This window comes from Diceros bicornis, chromosome 10 (assembly GCF_020826845.1).
Source record: "Diceros bicornis minor isolate mBicDic1 chromosome 10, mDicBic1.mat.cur, whole genome shotgun sequence".
In the NCBI taxonomy this organism is placed as follows: domain Eukaryota; kingdom Metazoa; phylum Chordata; class Mammalia; order Perissodactyla; family Rhinocerotidae; genus Diceros; species Diceros bicornis.
The window spans coordinates 4091782-4113280 of NC_080749.1; the positions used below are offsets into that span (position 1 = coordinate 4091782).

Consider the following 21499-nt stretch of genomic DNA (forward strand, 5'->3'; position numbering starts at 1 on the left):
TTAGCAGACATTTAGATTGTTTCCATATCTTGGCTATTGTGCATAATACTGCAATGAACATGTAAGTGCAGCTATCTCTTTGAGATCCTGATTTCAATTCTTTTGGATATATACCCAGAAATGAGACGCTAGATCATATGGTAGTTCTATTTTTAATTTTTTGAGGGAACTCTGTACTGTTTCCCATGATGATTGGACCAATTTACCTTCCCACCAACAGTGTACAAGGGTTCCCTTTTCTCCACATACTTACTCACCAGCACTTGTTATATTTTATCTTTTTGATAATAGCCATTCTAACAGTATGAGGTGATATCTCATCATGGTTTTTATTTCCCTGATGATTATTGATGTTGAGAACCTTTTCGTGTATGTGGTCTCCATTTGTACTTCTTTTGAGAAATGTCTATTCAGTTCCTTTGTCCATTTTTTGATTGGGTTATTTGTTTATTTTTTGCTATTGAGTTGTATGCATTCCTTATATATTTGGATATTAACCCTTTATCAGATATGTGGTTTGCAAATATTTTATACCATTCCATATGTTGCTGGTTCACTCTGTTGGTTGTTTCCTTTGCTGTACTGATTTTAAATTTGGTGCAATCTCACCTGTCTATTTTTGTTTTTGTTGTCTGTGCTTTTGGCATCATGACAAAAAAATCGTTGCCAAGAAAAATGTCAAGAAGACTTTTTTCATATTTCCTTCTAGTGGTTTTACAGTTTTAGGTCTTATATTTAAGTCTTTATTACATTTTGAGTTGATTTTTATATGTGATGTGAGATGAGGGTCCAATTTCATTCTTCTGCATGTGGACATCCAGTTTTCCCCGCGCCATGTTTTGAAGAGACTATCCCTTCCATGTTATGTATGCCTGGCACCCTTGTTGAAGGTCAGTTGACTGTCTATATGTATTTATTTCTAGACTCTCTATTTCATTCCATTGGTCTATGTGTCTGTTTTTATGGCAGTACCAAAATGTTTTGATTATTGTAGATTTGTAATATATTTTGAAGTCAGAGAACATGGTGCTTCCAGTTTTTTTCTCCTTTCTCAAGATTGCTTTGGCTGTTCAGGGTCTTTTGTGGTTCCATATGGATTTTAGGGTTTTTTTAAATTTCTATAAAGAAGGCCATTAAGATCTTTGTAGAAATTGTATTGAATCTGTAGATCACTTTAGGTAGTATGGACATTTTAACAATATTAATCCTTCCAATCCATGAACACAGGATGTCTTTCCATCTATATGTGTCTTCTTTACTTTTGTGCATCAATGTTCAGTTGTCTTCAGTATGCATGCTTTTAACTTCCTTGGATAAGTTTATTCCTAATTATTTTATTCTTTTTGATGCTATGTAAATGGGATTGTTTTCTTAATTTCCTTTTCAGATAGTTTGATGTCGGTATACAGAAATTCAATTGATTTTTTTATGTTGATTTTGTACCCTGAAACTTCACTGAATTTATTAGTTATAACGGTTTTTTGGCATTGTTGAAACTTTAGAGTTTTCTATATATATGATCATGCCATGGCAAAGAGAGAGAATTTTTCTTCTTCCTTTCCAACTTGGATACCAGTTTTTTGGCATTGTTGAAACTTTAGAGTTTTCTATATATATGATCATGTCATGGCAAAGAGAGAGAATTTTTCTTCTTCCTTTCCAACTTGGATACCTTTTATTTATTTATTTTCTTGTCTAACTGCTCTGGCAAGAACTTCCAGTGCCATGTGGAATAGGAGTGCTGAGGGTGGGCATCCTTGCCTTGTATCAGATCTCAGAGGAAAAACTTTCAATTTTTCCTATTGATTATGGTGTTAGCTGTGGGCTTTTTATATGGCCTGTATTTGTATTGTGGTGAGGGAGCTTCCTTCTGTATCTATTTTGTTAAGAGTTTTTTTTTTTTTTTTTTTTATCATGAGTGAATGTTGAATTTTGTAAAATGGTTTTTCTATATCTATTGAGATAATCGTATGGGTTTTATCTTTCATTATGTTAATGTGGTGTATCACATTGATCCATTTGTGTAAGTTAAAACATCTTTGTGTTTCAGGGATAGATTCCATTTGGTCAGGATGAATAATCCTTTTAATATGCTGTTTAATTCAGTTTGCTAGTATTTCATTGAAGATTTTTGAATCTATGTTCCTTAGAAATATTGGCCTGCAGTTTTCTTTTCTTGTGATGTCTTTGTCTAGTTTTGGTATCAAGGCGACGCTGGCCTCATAAAATGACTTTGAAAGTGTTTCCTCTTCATTTTTTGCACCAGTTTAAAAAGGGTTGGTATTAAATTTTCTTTGAGTGTTTGGTAAAATTCACCCTTGAAACCATCTGGTCCTGGGCTTTTCTTTGTTGGGAGAGTTTTGATACTGCTTTTACTGTTTCAATCTGCTTATTTGTTTTTTGTCTGTTCAGGCTTTCTATTTCTTTTTTACTTAGTCTTTGTAAGTTGTATATTTCTAGGAATTTATCCATTACTTCTAGGGTATCCAATTTGTTGGCATGTAATGGTTCATAATAATCTCAAGATCCTTTTTATTCCTCAGGCATCCATTACAGTGACTACTCTTTTGTTTTTTATTTCATTTATTTGAGTCTTTTATCTTTGTTTTCTTAGTTTGTCTGCTAAGGGTTTGTCACTTTTGTTTACCTTTTTAAAAAACCAGTTCTTGATTTTGTTGATTTTTTTCTATTTTCTATTCTCTATTTGATTTATTTCTATCCTAATCTTTATTATTTCCTTCCTTCTTCTAACTTTGGGCTTAGTTTATTTTTCTCTTTCTGGTTCCTTGAAGTATAAAGTTAGATTCTTTGTCTGAGATTTTGTTTCTTTTTTAATGTAAGCATTTATCACTATAAACTTCCCTCTTAGTACTGCTTTTGCTGCATCCCATAAATTTTGATATGTTATGTTTTCAGTTTCGTTTGTCTTGAAATATTTTTTTAAATTCCTTTTTGATTTTCTCTTTAACTCAATGGTTGTTCAAGAGTGTGTTGTTTAGTTTCCACATAATTGTGCATTTTCCCATTTTCTTGCTGTTATTGGTTCCTAGTTTTATTCTACTGTGATTAAAAAGATACTTGGTATGATTTCAGTCTTTTCAAGTTTGTTAAGACTTGTTTTGTGGTCTAACATGTGATCAATCCTGGAGAATGTTGTGTGTGTGCTTGAGAAGAATGTGTATTCTTATGCTATTGGATGGAAAGTTCTGTATATGTCTGTTAGGTCCATTTTATCTATGATGTTGTTCAAGACCACTGTTTTGTTATTGATTTTCTGTCTGGATGTTCTATCCAATAATTAAAATGAGGTATGGTAGTCTCCTACTATTGCTTTCAATAGTATTCTTCTTTCACATCTGTCAACATTTGCTTTATACACTTAGGGCCTCTGATGTTAGGCATATATATTTGCAATTGTTATAGCTTCCTGTTGAATTGTCCCTTTTATTATTATATAATGACCTTCTTTGTCTCTGGAGACAGTTTTTTGACTTAAAGTCTACTTTGTCTGATATAAGTATAGCAACTCCTGCTTTCTTTTGATTATCATTTGCATGGAATATCTTTTTCCATCCCTTCACTTTCATCTAAAGTGAGTTTCTTGTAGACAGCATATAGCTGGATCTTGGATTTTTATTCACTCAGTCACTCTATATATTTTGACTGGGGAGTTTAATCCATTTACATTTAAAGTAATTTTTGATAGGGAAGGATTTACAATTGCTGTGTTGTTAACTGTTTTCCGTTTGTCTTATAGTTCTTTTATCCTTCTTTTTCTCTGTTGCTGTTTTCCTTCTTTTTCTTTGTTTTATTGTATGGATAGACTTTAATTCCTTTCTCTTTTCCTTTTGTGTAACTTCCATAGGTATTTTCCTGGTGATTATCATGGGGCTTATATAAAATATCTTACAGTTATATCAGTCTATTTTAACAATTTAACTTGACTTGCATACAAAAACTCTCCACTTTTATCTCTCCTCTACCCACATTATATGCTATTGATATCACAACTTACATATATTTATATTATGTATAATTAACATAATTTAATTATAGTTATGTTTAATATTTTATTTTTAACTTCTATACTAGAGTTAATAGTGATTTACACACCACCATTATGGTATTATAATATTCTGCTTTTGTTTATATATTTACCTTTACCAGTGAATTTCATACTTTCTTATGCTCTTGTGTTGCTGTTTAGCATTCTTTCATTTCAACTTGAATGATTTCCTTTAGCATTTCTTGTAGGGCAGATCTAGCAGTGATGAACTCCTTCAGCTTTTTTTATCTGAGAAAATTTGTATACTCCCTCCATTTTTTGAAGGAAAAGTCTTCTGGGTATAATATTCTTGGTTGGCAGGGTGTTATTTTTTCCTTTCAGAACTTTGAATATATTATCCCACTCCCTTTAGCCTGAAAGGTTTCTGCTGAAAAATCTGCTGATAGTCTTATGGGGATTACCTTGTATGTAAAAAGTTGCTTTTCTCTTGCTGCTTTCAAAATTCTCTCCTTTTTAACTTTTGAAAATTTGATTTTATTGTGTGTTTGTATGGGTCTCTTTAGACTCATCTTATTTGGTTTCCATTGGGCTACTTGGATATAAATGTCTATTTCTTTATGTGGGTTTGGGGGGTTTCATCTATTATTTCCTTGAATGAGCTTTCTTCCCTTTTGTCTCTCTCTTCTCCTTCTGGGGCTCCCATAAAATGTATATTCGTTTGCTTGATGATACTCCATAACTACCTTAGGGTATCTTCACTCTTTTTGATTCTTTTTTTCCTCCTTTGACTGGATGATTTCCAATGATCTGTCTTTGAGTTTGCTGATTCTTTCTTATGACTGACCTAGTCTGCTGCTGAATCCCTCTATTGAATTTTTCAGTTTAGTTATTGTATTCTTCTGTTCTACAATTTTTATTTGGTATCTTTTTTTTAATATTTTGTATCTGTTGAAATTCTCAATTTTTTCATGCATTGCTCTCCTGATTTTGATGACTATCTTTATGACCATTATTTTGAATTCTCTGTTGAGTAAATCATATAGCTCCATTTCATTTATGTTGATTTCTGGAGTTTTATTTTGTTCTTTTATTTGGAACATGTTTTCTTATTTCTTCATTTTCCTTGACTTTCTGTGTTGGTTTCTGCACACTGGATAAAACAGCTACCTCTCCCAGTCTTCACAGACCGGCCTTGTACAGGAAATGAACCCCACCAACCAACTTGACCAGAGATTCTGAGTGCCTCTCAAACCTTTGTGCTTATGCAAATTACTGTCTTTGTTCTTAATGGCTTCTGGGACACTATAGTATCCCAAGTCCTGTCAGTGCCTCGGGACAGGCAAGATAGAAGCCAGCTCCTCACATAGCAGCCAGCAAAGTTGGGACAGTAGATGTATAATCCAATTCCCTATCCTCAGGGAGAAGCTGGAAACCGGAGTTTATCACCCACTCACTCTGCACTGACCCAAGAAGAGGAGCTACAGCATATACTCTTTCAGACCACACTTTCTTTCAAACTTGTTGCTTTACTCTCTGTCACCCCCAGAGGCCTAGCAAATTCTGAGACCAGTCAGCTCAACTCTTTCTCAGACCACAGAAAGGTGGCTTAAAAGACAGGCCCTTGGACAACTGGAAAAGTCAGGCCACTAGGTGTATAGTCCAACTCCTTCCAAGTTGGAGGCCTCCAAGCTGGAGGCTTGGTTTTATCATTGGAGAAAGCTGGGAGGAGGAGCTTCAAGAAGTGATTACACATTTGTTCAAGCTCCCAGGGAACCCCATCTGCTGCCAAATGCAAGCGACTTAACAGCTAGATATGAGGAAAACAGCTACAAATATCAGAGCATTAGATGTGCAATCTAACCACTTCCAGGAAGAAGTTAGGAGCTAGACTTTGTTTTCTGCTCGCTCTGTGCTGAGCTAGGGGATAGAGCCATGGGAAGTACTTACATGCCCATTTACAACTGCCTCTTTGTTTTCTGTGGTCACAGGGGACTAGCAAATGCCATGCTCTGTCAGTTCCCAGAGCCAGTCCCTCAGTTGGTAGCCATAAAAGTTGTGGCACTAGATGTGTGGTCCAAGTCCTTCCAGGGAGAAACTGGAAGCTTGGTTTTATCACTGGAGTGAGCTTGGAGAGATGCCACAAGAAATACCCATCCACCCATCCAGGTTCCCAGAGGACACTGTCAACTTGCAAATGCAGGTCTCTTAGAAGCCATACCCTTGTACAGCAGCTGGAAAAGTCAGGGCTTTTGATTTGCAGTCTAATCCTTTCCAGGTTTCCAGGGAGAAGCTGGGAATTAGACCCAATTGCCTGCTCACTCTGCACAGAGCTAGGAGGAAGAGCCATGGGAATTGCTCATACATTCATTTAAAACCACCTCTTTGTTGTCTGTGGCCCCAGAGTACTAGCAAATGCTGAGCCCTGGCAACTCCCAGAGATGGGCAAAATAGAGGCCAGTCCCTCGGGTAGCAGTCATAAAAGTTGAGGTGATAAATATGTGGTCCAAACCTTTCACTCCTCAGGGAGAAGCTGGGAGTTGGGAGTTCCCTCCCAATTGTATGGCACTGTGCTGGGGGTTGGGTTCATGTATCTCAGTTTTTCCTACTTGTTTCAATGTGAGTATTTCCTTGGTTGCCCGGTATGCAAGAGTCTCTCAGTGAGTTTCTGGGTTTCTCTCAGAGGGGATTGATTCATATGTAGCCATTTATTCATTGCATCTGTGGCTGGAGGGAGAGTCTGCAGCCTCCTATTCCACCATCTTACTAATATCCTTGTCTCTAGAGTTTTTTAAACCTAATGCATAATTGAAAATAACTGGAAATGCAAAGAATTAAAAATGACTATAAATGCAAATAAACAGAAAAAAATGTGATCCATAATTAAGGCAAAGAATAGTCAATAAATGCTGACTCAGAGATGACCCAGATATTGGAATTAGCAGACAAGGACTTTAAAATAAATACTATAGTTATGGGAAAGAAATTAGAAGGAAAGATAAAAATAATTAATTAAAATGGAAAATTTTAATATAAAAATAGAATTCTAAAAAATTAGACATTCCAGAACTGATACGAAATTAATATATTATTCCTGAGTTTAGCAAAAAGGATCAGTGAGCTAGAAGACAATGCAATAGAAACTTTCAAAACTGAGGCCAAAAAAAGAAAATAAAGTAGAGTAAAAGAGACATGTAGGATGGAGAAAAAAAGAGAAGGGACATTTGAGGAGATAATAGCTAAGAATTCTGCAAAATAGACAAAAGACATCAAACTAGCTGATTCAAGTCAGATAATAATAAGAAAAACACACAGACACATTATAGTCAAACTGCTAAACTTCAAAAATAAAGAGAAAATTTAAAAGCAGCACTCCTCCCTCCAAAAAGATACATTATACTAAATGGAATAACAATAAGCATTATAACTATATTGACAACAGAAAGATGGAAGCCACACAATGAAATGGCATCTTTAAAGTGTTGAAAGAAAAATAAAATCTTCTAAAGTAAAATTCTATATCCAGCAAAAATAATCTTCAAACATGTCATGGTAATAAAGATATTTTTATACAAGCAAAAGCTAAGAAAATTTGTTTGTCAGCAAAGCTTTCCCTGAAAGAAAGCTCTTCAAGTTGAGCAAAAATAATACCAGCCAGAAGCATGATTCTGCAGGAAGAAATGATGAGCACCACAAAAAGATGCACACACACACACATAAATGTAAGAGCTATTTTTTTACTTTTATTAAAGATTATTGCTGTTAAGACGAACAAAAAAAACAATGTACTCTGCAGTTGATAACATATGTATAATCAAAATATATGACAACAATAGCACAGATGGTGTGAGAGTATAAATGAAATTATACTGTTCCTAGGTTCTGAAAAAATACTAATTCAAGTAAATTATAATAAGTTAAAGATACATATCTCAACAACCACTAAAAAAGTTAAAAGGTATCACTGAATAAATCATACAAAATATAAATTATATAATAAAATTACTTAATGTTAACAAGCAGGAGAGAAGGAACAAAGTAACAAGAAACAGAAGAACAAATAAAACACAAATTACAAGATTTTATACTTGAACATTACCATATCAGTAACTACATTAAATCTAAATGAGCTAGACAACCCAATTAAAAGACATATATTGTCAAATGGGATAGGCAATCAAGACCTAATTATATGTTGCTTACAAATACACAGTTTAAATGAAATAGTGAAGGTAATGTGAGAGTAAATCATCGGAAAAATATGCAATATGCAAATATCAGCCATAAGAAAGCTGGCATTGCCACATTTGCATCAGATGAAGTACACTTCAAGGTAAGGGTAATTTGAGAGGTAAATAAGGTCATATTATAGTGATAAAAGGGTCAATTTATCTGAAAGACATGACATTTCTAAATCTCTGTGTTCCTAATAACATAGCTTCAAATGCATGAAGCAAATCTGACATAACCAATGAGGGAAAATATAGAAATCCACAATCACAGTTGGACAATTTTACCCAGCTCTCTCAAGAGCTGATAAAACAAGCAAACACACACATGCATGCACACACACAGTAGATATAGAGAAAAAATAAAAAATACTATTAACCAAATTATTGACATGAAAAATGAAAATGGTGACATCACTACAGAGTCTATAGGAATTAAAAGGATAATAGAAGAGAGAGGGACTTCTGGAGTGGTGGAGTGAGAGGTAGGGAGGACTCTCTTCCCGATAAAACAGCCATTTAACTGGAGAAAAATGTTTTTTAAAAAAAAACTATCACTTATTGTCCTACACTGGGAAATGGGAGGAAAGTTTCCATATGGAGTAGTTCCTATAACACTGAGCCTGAGGTTAGGGAGGGAGCATGTGTGCTTCAAATGTCACAGACTCTTGCTGTTCTTATTGACATTTAGTATATTTTAGTAGATTTTCTTGAATGAATGTTTCTCCATTTACTCACTCATTTGAGTCTCTACAGACTTTGATAGATTTTATAAGTCTTAAAAACTCTTAGCAAAGAGTTTGCTGGTCTTCTCCACTGAGCCTGCCCAAATAGAATTTTTGCCATACAGAACTAGAGGAGATGAGACATCCCGATGGCCTGCCTTTACCATTGTGATGGAAAGGGCAGACAATTTGTGTGTCTCTTCTTCAACCAGTCTCTAATTACAAGGCAGAAGCTCTACTTCAGATGTAGGAGGCCAAGAATCCTGGATCCTTATTACAGTCACCCTCAGCCAAGGTCACTGCTCATAGGACAGAGGTTCCACATCAGGAGTTATGAGCCAAAATGTCCAGGGTTATTATCCACCCACTAGCGTGCCCTCTTAGAACAGTGGTGTCACTCTGGGAGAAGTGGGCAGTTTCTCTGTGTAGGTTACTCAAGAAGAGAGAGAGGTCATACTGACAAAGAACTCCCCAGCTGTGCCTGAGGGGACATACTTTATTCAAAGTAGAGCATTTAAAATGCCTAAGGATGTTATTTTACAAATGGACATCTGGATAAAAAGCAGTTAAGAGAGTGGGGAACACATAGCTCCATGATACTAGTGTCAGTAAGCAAAATGTAGAGCAACCAGAAGTTTAACGAAAGAAACAGGAAAAGAGAAAGCCAGGAAGAGCCCTTCTGGGATCATAGTCAACCTTGCTACTCAGGAGTCCTATGTGTAAATACTAGACTGCAATCTATCTGACCCTAAGGGCAATGCCTGAGAAGCCAAGCTTAAAAGTAAAATCACACACAAACCTGGTAGTCGGAAGATAGTGTGTGCATGCACAAGGCTGCACGCTGTTAGAAGAGATCAGAGAGGGAAAATGCAAGCTGTTGGTCCTGAGGAATACGGAGCAAAACTGTAAACTCCAGGAAGTGGGATAACAATCTCCCAGTCATGCACACATCCAGTGATAAAAGGTAAATAACTATCTGCCAAGGGGGCTTAAGCACAACCACTGACCAAGGCTGACTGAGGGGCAGCCCCTGGGTAACCAGACTAAAAGAGAATGAAAATAAAAGTAATAAATCTGAGCAGAGATGTCAGAAACTACATGCCCCAGGACCCACCATGTGGTAGGTCATAAAGCAAGTCTCAATAAATGAAAAAGGACTAAAATCAAACAAAGTATAATCTCCAACCACAAAAGCATAAAATTAGAAAACAAGAAAAAGAAATTTATGAAATTCAAACATGTGAAAATTAATCAAAACACTTCAAAATAATCCATGAGTCAAAGAAAATTCACAGTGAAAATTAGAAAATACTTTGAGATAAATAAAAAAAAAACACACAACATACTAACACTTGTAGGATGGGATGCAGCCAAAGCAATGCCAAGATGCAAATCGTAATTGTAAATACCTTTATTAAAAAGGAAGAAAGATCTCAAATCAATAACTTAAACTTCCATCCTGAGAAACCTGAAAAGAACAGCAATATAAGCCCAAAACAAGCAGATCAAAGAAAATAATAAAGAGTATGGTGGAAATAAATAAAATAGAGAATAGAAAAATAATAGGGAAAACTAAAAAACCAAAAGCTGTTTTGTTTTAAAGATCAACAAAATTGACAAACATTTGGCTACATGAGTAAGAAAAAAAGACAGGAAACTAAACTACCAAAATCAGAAATAAGAGTACGTAACTACTGACCTTACAGAAATAAGGGAATAGAGTGAGCAACCACAAAGTAATAATTTTGATAATTTATATGAAATAGAGAGACAGAAACTGTCAAAACCGACTCTAGAAGAAATGAAAATCTGAGTAGACCTGTAACCAGTAAGAGATTTAATTAGTAATTTAACAATTTCCCACAAAAAAAAATCAAGTTCCAGATGGTCTCAATGGTAGTTTTTACTAACCATTTAGTGAAGAATTAATATCAATCCTTCACAAACTCCTCTAAAAAAAAATAAGGTAAAGAAATACCTCCCAACTCATTCTATGAAGCCACTGTTACCCTAATATTAAAACCAAAGACATCACAAGAAAAAGAAACTACAGACCAATGTCCCTTACGAATATAGACACAAAAATCCTCTACAAAATACTAGCAAATGAAAGCTAGCAACATGTATAGAGGATTATACACCATGAGCAAGTGGGATTAGCATAAGAAAATTAATCAATTAAAAGTATAAAAGACAGGGTCCGGCCTAGTGGCATAGTGGTTAAGTTCGTGCGCTCCACTTCAGCAGCCCAGGTTTCACTGGTTCAGATCCATGGGTGCAGACCTACACACCGCTCATTAAGCCATGCTGTGGCAGCATCTCACATATAAAATAGAGGAAGACTGGCATAGATATTAGCTCAGGGCTAACTTCCTCAGCAAAAAGGGGAAGATTGGCAACAGATGTTAGCTTAGGGCCAATCTTCCCCATCAAAAAAAAAAGTACAAAAGACAGAAATGATATGATTATGTCAATAGAAAAGAAGAACATTTGCCAAAATCCAAGTCTTTGTGATTAAATAAAACAAACACTCAAAAACTAGAAACAGAAGGGAACTTCTTTGACCTGATAAAGGGCATGTAAAAAACCCCACAGCTAGCATCATACTTAATGGTGAAAGACTAAATGCTTTCTTTGTAAGATTAGGAAAAAAACAAGAGTGTCTACTCTCACTACTTCTATTCACCATTGCCCTGGGTGTTGTAGTTAGGACAATTAGGTGAGAAAAAGAAGCAAACGTCATCCGCATGGTCTTGTTTATAGAATATCCTAAGGAATCCATTAAAAACTAATAATTGAGTTTAGCAATGTTGTAGCATACAAGATAATATACAAAAATCAGTTGTATTTCTACACATTAACAAAAATAATCCAAAATGGAATTAAGAAAAAATTCCATTTGCAATAACATAAAAAAGAATAAAATACTTAGGAATAAATTTTACAAAATACATATAAGACTTGCACACTGAAAACTACAAAGCATTTTTGAAAGAAAGTAAAGAAGATCTAAATAAGTGGAAAGGCATCCCATGTTCATGGATTAAAATGATTAATATTGTTAATATGGCAATACTCCCCAAATTGATGTACAGATTAAATGAAATCCCTATCAGAAACTCATCTTGCTTTTTTGCCTACACTGGCAATCTGGTCCTAAAATTCGTATGGAAATACAAGGGACCAAAAACAGCCAACAATATTGAATAGGATGAACAAAGTTGGAAGATTCATACTTTCTGACTTCAAACTTACTACAAAGCTATAGTAATCAAGCCAGTGTGGTATAATGTGGTCCCAGCATAAGGAAGATATATAAATCAATGGAATAGAATTGAGAGTCTAGAAATAAATTCATTGATCAACTGAATTTTGGCAAAGGAAATAAGACAAGTCAATGGAGGAAAGAATAGTCTTTTCAACAAATGGTGATGGGACAAATGGATTTTCACTTGCAAAGGAATGATTTTGGACCCATTGCTTGCACCATACACAAAAATTAACTTAAAATATAAGACAGAGCTAAATGTATGAGCTAAAATTATAAATGCTAAGGAGAAAATTTAGGAGTAAATCTTCATCATCTTGGTTCAGGCAATTTTTTTTAAACGTGATCCCAAAAGCACAAGCAACAAAAGAAAAAACTGTATAAACTTGAGTACACTAAAATCAAAAACTTTTGTGCTGAAAATAATATCACCAAGAAAGTGAAGAGAAACAACCCACAGAATGGGAAAATACATTTACAAATTCTATGTCTGAGAAAGGAATTGTATCCAATTACCTTTCAACTCAAATAGAAAAATACAAATTGAATTAATTTTTTAAATGGATATTGGAAGTCAATAGACATTACTCCAAAGAATATGTGCAAATAGCCAATAACTACATGTAAACATGTCAATAGTGTTACCATATTACCCAGCAAACCTATACCATGTTATATATTCAACATGAATGAAAGCATATGCCCAAAAAACTAACTTGTACCAAAATATTCATAGCAGCATCATTCATAATAGCCAAAAAATGGAAACAACTCAGGTGTCCATCAAATTATAAACAAAAAATATGATGTATAGTCACACAATGAATTATTATTCAGCAATACAAAGAAGTACTGACACGTGCCATGACATGGATGGATCTTGAAAACATTATGCTAAATGAAAGAATTAATCACAAATGATCACATATTTTATGATTTCATTTATATGAAATGTTCAAAATTGACAACTCCATGGACACTGAAATTTGATTAGTGATTGCCTAGGCTTGGGATAAGAGGAAAGAGAAGTGACTGCTTATGAATACAGGGTTTCTGTTTGGGGTGGTGAAAATTTTATTTGCTTAGATTGTGGTGATGGTTGCACAACTCTGTGAACATAGTAAAAACTAATGAATTCTACACTTTAAAAAGGTGAATTTTATGATAAGTGAATTGTATCTCAATAATATGTTTAAATGATTGATAGAAAAGTGTTTTAAACAACTTTATGATAACTAATTTGACAACTTAGATGAAATGGACAAATTACTTAAGACACAATTTAACAAAACTGACACAAGAAGAAATAGAAGATCTGAGGCAAAAATATGAAAATACAAATGATTGTTTAAGAAATTAAATCTCTAATTAAAATCTTTTTACAAAGAGAACTTCAGACGCAGTAGTTTCACTGGCAAATTCTACTAAATAAGGAAGAAATAAAACCAGTATTCCATAAACTCCTTTAGAGAAAAGAGAAAGAGGGGAACACTCCCCAATTCCTCTTTATGATTCTTGCATAACCCTCTTACAAAAATCTTACCAAGATATTTTTAAAAAGAAATTTAGAGATCAATATTATTCATGAACTTAGTGCAAAAATCCTAAACAAAACATCAGCAAACTTAACGGAACAATATTTAAAAAGTATAATACATCATGGTTAAACAAGCTTTAAGGCAAGAATAAAACATTTTTTAAATGCAAAAATAAATCATATTATCAGAATAAAAAAGAAAAAAATCATATGAGGGGCCGGCCTCAGGGCTTAGTGGTTAAGTGTGCGGGCTCCGCTGCTGGCGGCCTGGGTTCGGATGCGGACGCGCACCGTCGCACAGCTTGTCAAGCCATGCTGTGGCGGCATCTGATGTAAAGTGGAGGAAGATGGGCATGGATGTTAGCCCTAGGGCCAGTCTTCCTCAGCAAAAAGAGGAGGATTGGCATGGATGTTAGCTCAGGGCTGATCTTCCTCAAAAAAAAACAACAAACAAATCATATGAGCATCTCAACCAATTCAGGAAAAGCACTTGATAAAATTCAACATCCATTCACCTTTAAATCTGAAAATTTTTTTTTAGCCATTTAGGAATTTGCACAATCTGTGTACCTAAAATGAAAAGATGATAGATAGATGATAGATAGATAGATAGATAGATAGATAGATAGATAGATAGATGAAGGATAGATAGATAGATGAGAGATAAATATAGATGATTGATAGAGAGATGAGAGAGAGAGAATAACAAAACAATGCACCTGCCCCAGGGAGCTTTCACACTGTTTCTATGGCCTGGGACAGCGATGGTTCTCGGACTTAAGCATGTGTCAGAATCACTGGAGGGCTTGTTAAACCACAGGTTGCTGGGTCCTATCTCCAGGGTTTTTGATTGAGTAGGTCTAGGGTAGGGCCCAAGAATTTGCATTTCTACTGGTCTGGGGGCTACATTTTGAGAATAACTGTGGTATAGTATAAATAGCACTGGAATTGTACGTGATTTAAAGGTTAGGTAAAATATCTCTTCATATAGTCTCTGCTTAATGGTATCCTGCTAGTCATTTTTCCAACCTCTTCATTGGTAACTGCATTTATTCATATTTTCTCTCTTTTTGAATTTTTGATGCTCTATAATTTTCTAGGAAATTATCCATTTCCTCTTTTTTTGCCAGAGTTACACAAAATATTTCTCATAATTTTGTTCTTCTATGTTTGTAGTTTTGTTTTGTTTTTTCTTATTCCTAATCTTTTTTCCCTTAATTGATCTTGTGAGGGTCATCTATTTTGTTGGTCTTTAAGAACAATCAAAAACAGATTTTATTTGTTCTTTTTACCATTGTTTTTTGTTTAATTTAATTTATTTTTTTCCAAAAGCAATTCCCTCTGTTTACTTTTTCTCTATTTTGCTTTCACTTTTAATACGAGTTCTTGGTTCTTTAATTATCAGTCTTTCTTCAATAATGAAGACATCTGAGGCTATAAGTTTATATCTGCACATAATATTAGATTAATATTATCTGTGACTCCTGGTGGGCATTCTCTTTATTTACTGATTTCTAGATAGGTGGTAACTTCTGTTTTATTTCTTCTTTGAATCCTTCAGCCTCTACAAACCTCTTTCTTCTGGCCTGACAGGAGAGTGGTGTCAGAACCGGATGGCGGGTTCTTGGGTTTTGGTCTAATTTCTTCAGTGATCTCTAAAGTTCTTCCAATGTCTTCTAGCTTCCACTGTTGCAGATAAGAAAAAACTCATTTTCTTTTGTTAATAAGTTGTTCTTGCAGTCTAAATGTATGTGAGTTTCCTTTTATCCTTGGACTTCAGAAATTTGCCAGAAAAGATATCCATCTTGCTTAGAACCCAGCCTTTTTAATCAGTGAACAGTTTTTCTTCAGATGAATTTCTTCTAATATTTGTTTAACAATTGCCTCTTCCCATCTGTTCCTTCTTCTCCTTCTGGATCTCTTACTATCCATATGTTAGACCTCCTGGATCTGCCCTCTGGGTCTCTCAGTTTCTCCCTCATGATTTCCAGGTCATTTGTATTTTTTCTCTGAGATTAGAAATACTCCCTGGTCTTCCAGGCCACTGATTTGGATCTCTTCAGTTTTACAAGTGAATGTGATCCAAGAAATGAGACAGAGAGCAACTCAGGTATCCTGGCAAGTCCTCCAGAGCCAGGAAGCTCTGACAGCCCTTCTCAATATGCAAACATGTACACAACACACACACTCACATATGCAACACACCAAACTCACATTCGCACACATAGGCACACACATTTACCCCGCACCCTCCGACAAAAGGACTCTGGATCTCTAAGGGCCAGTGCCGTCTCTGAGATTCTAGTACTCACTCCAGGACTTGGCTGCTGGTCCGAAAGCTGTTCCCAGGGGAGAACACAGCCCTAAAAATGTTCTCCCACACACAGATGCTGGCAGAACCCTTAGCCCAGGGTTCTGGCTGGCACGACCATCCCTCCAAGGAGGGGAGAGCAAAAGGCCCCTTCTCACTCCCCAGCCTTTTTTAAGCTTAAGTGGCCTCGGTAATCACAACCTGTCGAACAGGAAGCCCTAGGTGAGCCTGCTGGATAATACCCTGACCTCCACTAACTGGAACTTGACAACCAATTACCCAAGGAAGTCCCTCAGGGGACAGGGAGGCTGGGTCAGAAAAAGACTGATCCCCACAGAGAGGCTCCAGGTGGCCTCTTCAGCTGCTCAGGAAGGAGGGAGTTCTGGAGGGAGGATGCAAAATGGAGCAGTGAGGAAACACAGCTGAAATAACGAAAGTGGTTTCCTGGTCTACGGTACCGATATGTTTGTTCATGTTTTGTTCTGCTTAGTGCCTACTAACCTACACAGCATCTATCCAGTGCCTATCATGTGCCGGGCACTTGGCACACCTGATCTCACTTGGTCTTTATAATAGCAGGGAGGAAGTTATTACTGCCTCCATTTTGTAGTTGAGTAACTAGAAAGAGACACAGTCTCCAAAGACGGATTCAACTTTCTTTCCATAGACAATGCTGGAAAACAGAATGGGATGCAAGAAGCTAGGACATATTTTATGGACGGGGAAGATGCTCAGGAGCTCAGATATGTGGGGAAGCAGGGTAGGCATTTGCCATGGCTCTTACATCTGAAAGCTTTACTCCAAAGTGTGTGATTTTCATTAGCCTGTGAGTTATACTTTTCCAACCCTCTTTTACCTTCCAAATCACTCTAATACCATCATTTCCTTAGGTCTTCTGCAATCTCTGTGAGCCAAGATGATAAATTATCATTAGCCTAATCTGTCCAGATGAGGAACACGAAGTCAGAGAGGTAAGATTACTTGCGCAAACTCTCACAGCTGGCGGGCAGCATCCCTGAGACAGGAACCACCTGTGTCCCACCACACCTGCAGCCTTACCTCCTATAGTTTACAGCCATAAGCACAGGGCCAACAAGTGAGGAGGGTACTTCCTGCGCCATGTCAGCCCACCTGATGTGCAAAACCAATGTTTTTCAAACTTCTAACAGTTTCTCGTTAATTCTGAGATTAATCGACTAGTCTCGAGACTTTCTGGAAGATTCATCACTTGTCCTCTAAATACTTGCGCTGAGGATGGGAAGCCTAATTTGGCTGGGCTTAGATCACCAAGAACGTAATTTCCAGGTAAGATATCAAGAGGTGTGTCCAGATTCAAAGAACTTCCAATTTAATCATCATTACGGCACCTGCTAATCTTCCTTATCTCTTTCTTTCAAAAATAACACAAGCAAGCAAAGGTGAAATTTGGCTTCCCCTGTTTAATATTTTAGTTACAAGTCACTGGAAATGAGACAGTCAGAAAGACAAAAAGGGACCTTCTACCAAGCAACTGTCCATCAAAAATTGAAATTACGTTAATGCCTTTTTTAACATATGAACAAGTCGCTAGGATGGGCCCTCCCAATGCGATGGCAGGGGAGCCTTTTTGTTTTCCTTGTAGCAAAGACAAATAGCAAACCACTATATGGTTTCCAGCTGCTGACAGCCCCCTTAGCCACGTTGATGTCTTGCTGGAAATAATACTATATATTGTGGGAGATCAAGATTTGGCCACCCTGAAATCTATCTCTTTACCTTGGTTGTTTTCTCTGAGGACATTTGACCTCCCCCACTAACTGCCTAAAGAATTTGACATAGTGGCTCCTTCCTGGAACAGATCTATCATGATGGCTGTAAAGATAACGTATGGTAAATTTTACAATAGGAAAGGCACCAACAAGCCCCTCTTATCAGAAGTTCTGTCTCTCTGGCCACATTCTCTGGATGACCCTGCGAAGAGTTGCCAGACAATCATTTACATTTATAAGGGAAATCTCCATTTGTAAAGGTATCTCCATCTCTGTTTTGAGAAGAGAGGGGGATGAGCTCATTTCTAGTGATTTATCAATATGGAAGGTGAGGCCTTAAAGTTGCATAGTAACCTTACTCTTGTTTACTGTGCTTTAGTGGTAATCTCCTGTAACTGACTCCCCCCACCCCAAAAATCCTGCTTTGTCATTGGCTGAAAACGGTATTTAAGACGAGAATTTCTGCTATTGTGTGGAGAAACGTAGTGTCCCTGCTTTCTCCCATGTATACATGTTATTAAACTTGGTATTATTTTCTCCTGCTAACCTGTCTTGTTGATTATTTGGCCAGCCAGAAGAAGCTTAAGGGAAAGGGCAGAGGGAGATTCTCCCTCTTCCCCCGACAATATATACACAAACACACACACACACCACCCCCCACCCCATAAAAGCAACTCTCAACTAGCAGGCCTCCAGCTCACTGTGCTTACTCCATCCATATTATTTATTCTGTAATTCAGGTTTCTGGATGACAATTAATGCAAATTGGTGCTTCTACAAGATATATTCTCCTCATTGATGAGTGCAACAAGATTGTTTATCAGTGAGAGATCAACATACAAGAAAGAAAGAAATAGACATATTTTGCTAATTGAAATGAGAGCTGAATAAAATCTGAGTTGTGAGTGTGCCTGTTCTCTGCAGGGGCAGTGGAGCATCAGGTTGCATGCTGTCTCTTGTTTCTCCTTGAAGACATGTGCCGGTGACACATGGCGGGGCTTTGAATTCAATTATCAACACTGGGAAGTAAATTGGCTTTTTAACAGAGGTAATAAATAATCTATACATGGTTTAATGTAAAGCAAGGAGTATCTTATTCTTAGCAAAAAGATGTATCTTTTTGTGTGGACACTTACACAAGCAAAACCAGAGCTAGCTCTGTGGCAGGTTGTTTTTGAGGATCTTCGTGTTTTCTTTCAAGGGGTTGGGAAGAACCCACTTAAGCAATGGCACAGTGTGTTGGGGGCCCTTGCGGAAAATCAAACCTCTAATGAATGCATCAGGCTAACAGACCATCTGTGAAACAGTGTTGAGATTCAGATGAAAATGGTTTCCTGGCACTCTGCAAATGTGCTGGTGTTTTTCTGCTTGGACCCACTACCCTACTGTTTTTGCTTTCCTTTGGAGTTGCTGATGTGTATGACTGTAAACTCCTTAAACACAAAGGAGTTTTTGTAAATCACAGATACTAAGCCTGCTTATATCCTATATTAAAGAAAATCATGTATCCAGTTTTCCCTCTGAATGAAGGTGCTAATGATGTTGACAGATGATATAAGTGTCCTAGGAAATGTGACCAATAATATTAGGATCAAGTTGCCCACAGTCCCCTCTTTGGCTGCAGCCAAGGGGCTAGCATGGCCAGTGAGGATCCCCAGGGGCTAGGGAGAGAGAATTCCTCCCTCTGGAACACCAGGGGCTGCAGAGACTAAGAGCATGTGTGAATACAATCACCTATGAACTCACCCGTTTAATAACAGAAGAAATGACTGAAAAGGCCCCAGGGAAGCAGAAAGACTGGGTGAGGAGCAACTTTTCTCCACGTTCCACCACAGGCTGAGATGTCTTGCATGGCTACAGTTGAGAGATTGCGCCTGTTATTTCTGGTGGCTGTCCTGGCATGCTGTTTCTTTGGGTTATAAGTCCCAACCCCATGATCACAGAAGTGGCCTAGTGACCCAGGTGTGGATAAGTTATAACACTCCACTTTCTCGAACACAGTGATAATTCCAGGTATATAAATGTAACCCAGGCAGGGCCAGTCAGAGATATCATTTATTTTTTTGCCAGAATTGGGAATATTGTGGGAAATAAATCTGGAGAATCAAGCAGCTATCTTCCCCTACTACCTGGAAGAGTTCATCTGCAGAATGAGAAGGAAAACAACACAGAAAAAGAAGAACAAAGAGATAGAGAAATGCAGGGTGAGAAGAGGAAGAGAGACCAGACAGCATTATCTTGGGTTCCTGGGTTGAGCCATGCCTGAAGCTAAACCTCTCTGTAGACTGCTTAGTAACGTGAGTCAACCTATCCCCACTTCCCTCATGCAGTATTGAGTTGGGCTTTCTTTCTTTATAATTAGTCAGGAAAAAGTCCTGACTAATCAGGTTCTAGCTCCTAAATGTGGGGATCCCAAAGGAGGACCTCCAGGTGCCTCTGTTTTAGACAGCACACACTGCAACACTTACTGGGGCTTTTGTGACAAAAGTTGGTATACAAGCCCCTAAATAATGAAAACAAATTCACAGCTCCCTCCCCCCCACCCTAAGTCTACTCTATAACATTAAAAGTAGAATACAAGAAAGAAAGCAATAAAACCAACCCACAAACTGCAGAATTACGTTACAAACCCAGTCCCCAAAAAGCTTACTTATAGAGTAGGTAAGAGCAAAGTGATCCTTCAGCATCATCGCGTTGTGAAGAGAGGTCGTTTTCCAGGACACCAGCTACTGACCAAAGCTGGAGAAGAGTAGGAAGGCGAAGCAGGATGCTGGAGCCAGAATCGCAGATCAAGTCCAGGGTTAAGGAAGGAAGTCTGGATAAATCGCCAAAAACCAAAGACTTAGAGATAAAAATCAAAGCCAGCAATTCATGGATAGGCACTAAAGAATGAAGAGCACACTGGGAATAAATGCTGTTGGCCTTGGGTAACTGACTAAATGGTTTTGTTGTCTGCAGCTAGCTTTCGAAAGCCCGCAGCAGAACGGTGCTGAACTTACAGGGGTGAGAAGAGAGAGAGAAGGGTAGAGAGGCCGCAGGCTGTTAGGATGTTTTAACAAAGACGTTAAGCAAAGCCCTTGATAGATTCAAATGAAACACAGAAGCCTCTCAAGACATTAACATCTGGAAATAGTCTAGGGTGATCTAAGAAGGAGCACAGTGCAGAGAAATCGCTGGTCCACATCCCAGTTTCCTCTGGGATGCCTGCACCAGAGAGCAACAATCAGTTCTCATGAGGGCAACAAGCCTGTTCTGATGGCCATGGACTCGGCAGCATTGAAGGATTTTTCATGGTAGGATTGTGATTATACTGAGCCTAAAGCTCACCACACCGTGATGAAGCTCTGGCCCGGAACAGAGCTCACCCAGCCTCCCAGAACCTTTTTCATCTGCAGTCAACACAGCAGTGTCACACCTGGAGAGGGGCCATGGGATGTGTATCTGCCTCCTGTTTGTGTCCCTCGCAGGGAGGAGACAACATCCCCACAGGGAAGACTGCAGGGCTGTTCTGTGCCAGAAGAGAAAGATGGATTGGAAATGAGTATCTGTGGGTGAGCCCAGCATATATGTGGGCTCATGCCACACGTAGCTCAGCTCAACTCAATGGCACCAGAAAAGGGAAGATTTCACAAACCACCCAAGCACCTCCTGGACAAGTGAACAGTGACACTGAACAGT

At 37.4% G+C, this 21499-nt stretch overlaps 1 long non-coding RNA gene across 1 annotated transcript in view; it reads right to left on the reverse strand.

The window, feature by feature from the left end:
• LOC131410482 (uncharacterized) overlaps positions 1-20600 on the reverse strand; it is a 75766-nt gene extending 55166 nt beyond the window's left edge. Inside the window, exon 1 of the long non-coding RNA XR_009221260.1 lies at positions 20472-20600. This is a non-coding gene — a long non-coding RNA (uncharacterized LOC131410482). The remainder of the gene's footprint in view (positions 1-20471) is intronic.
• Between the last annotated feature and the right edge of the window lie 899 nt (positions 20601-21499).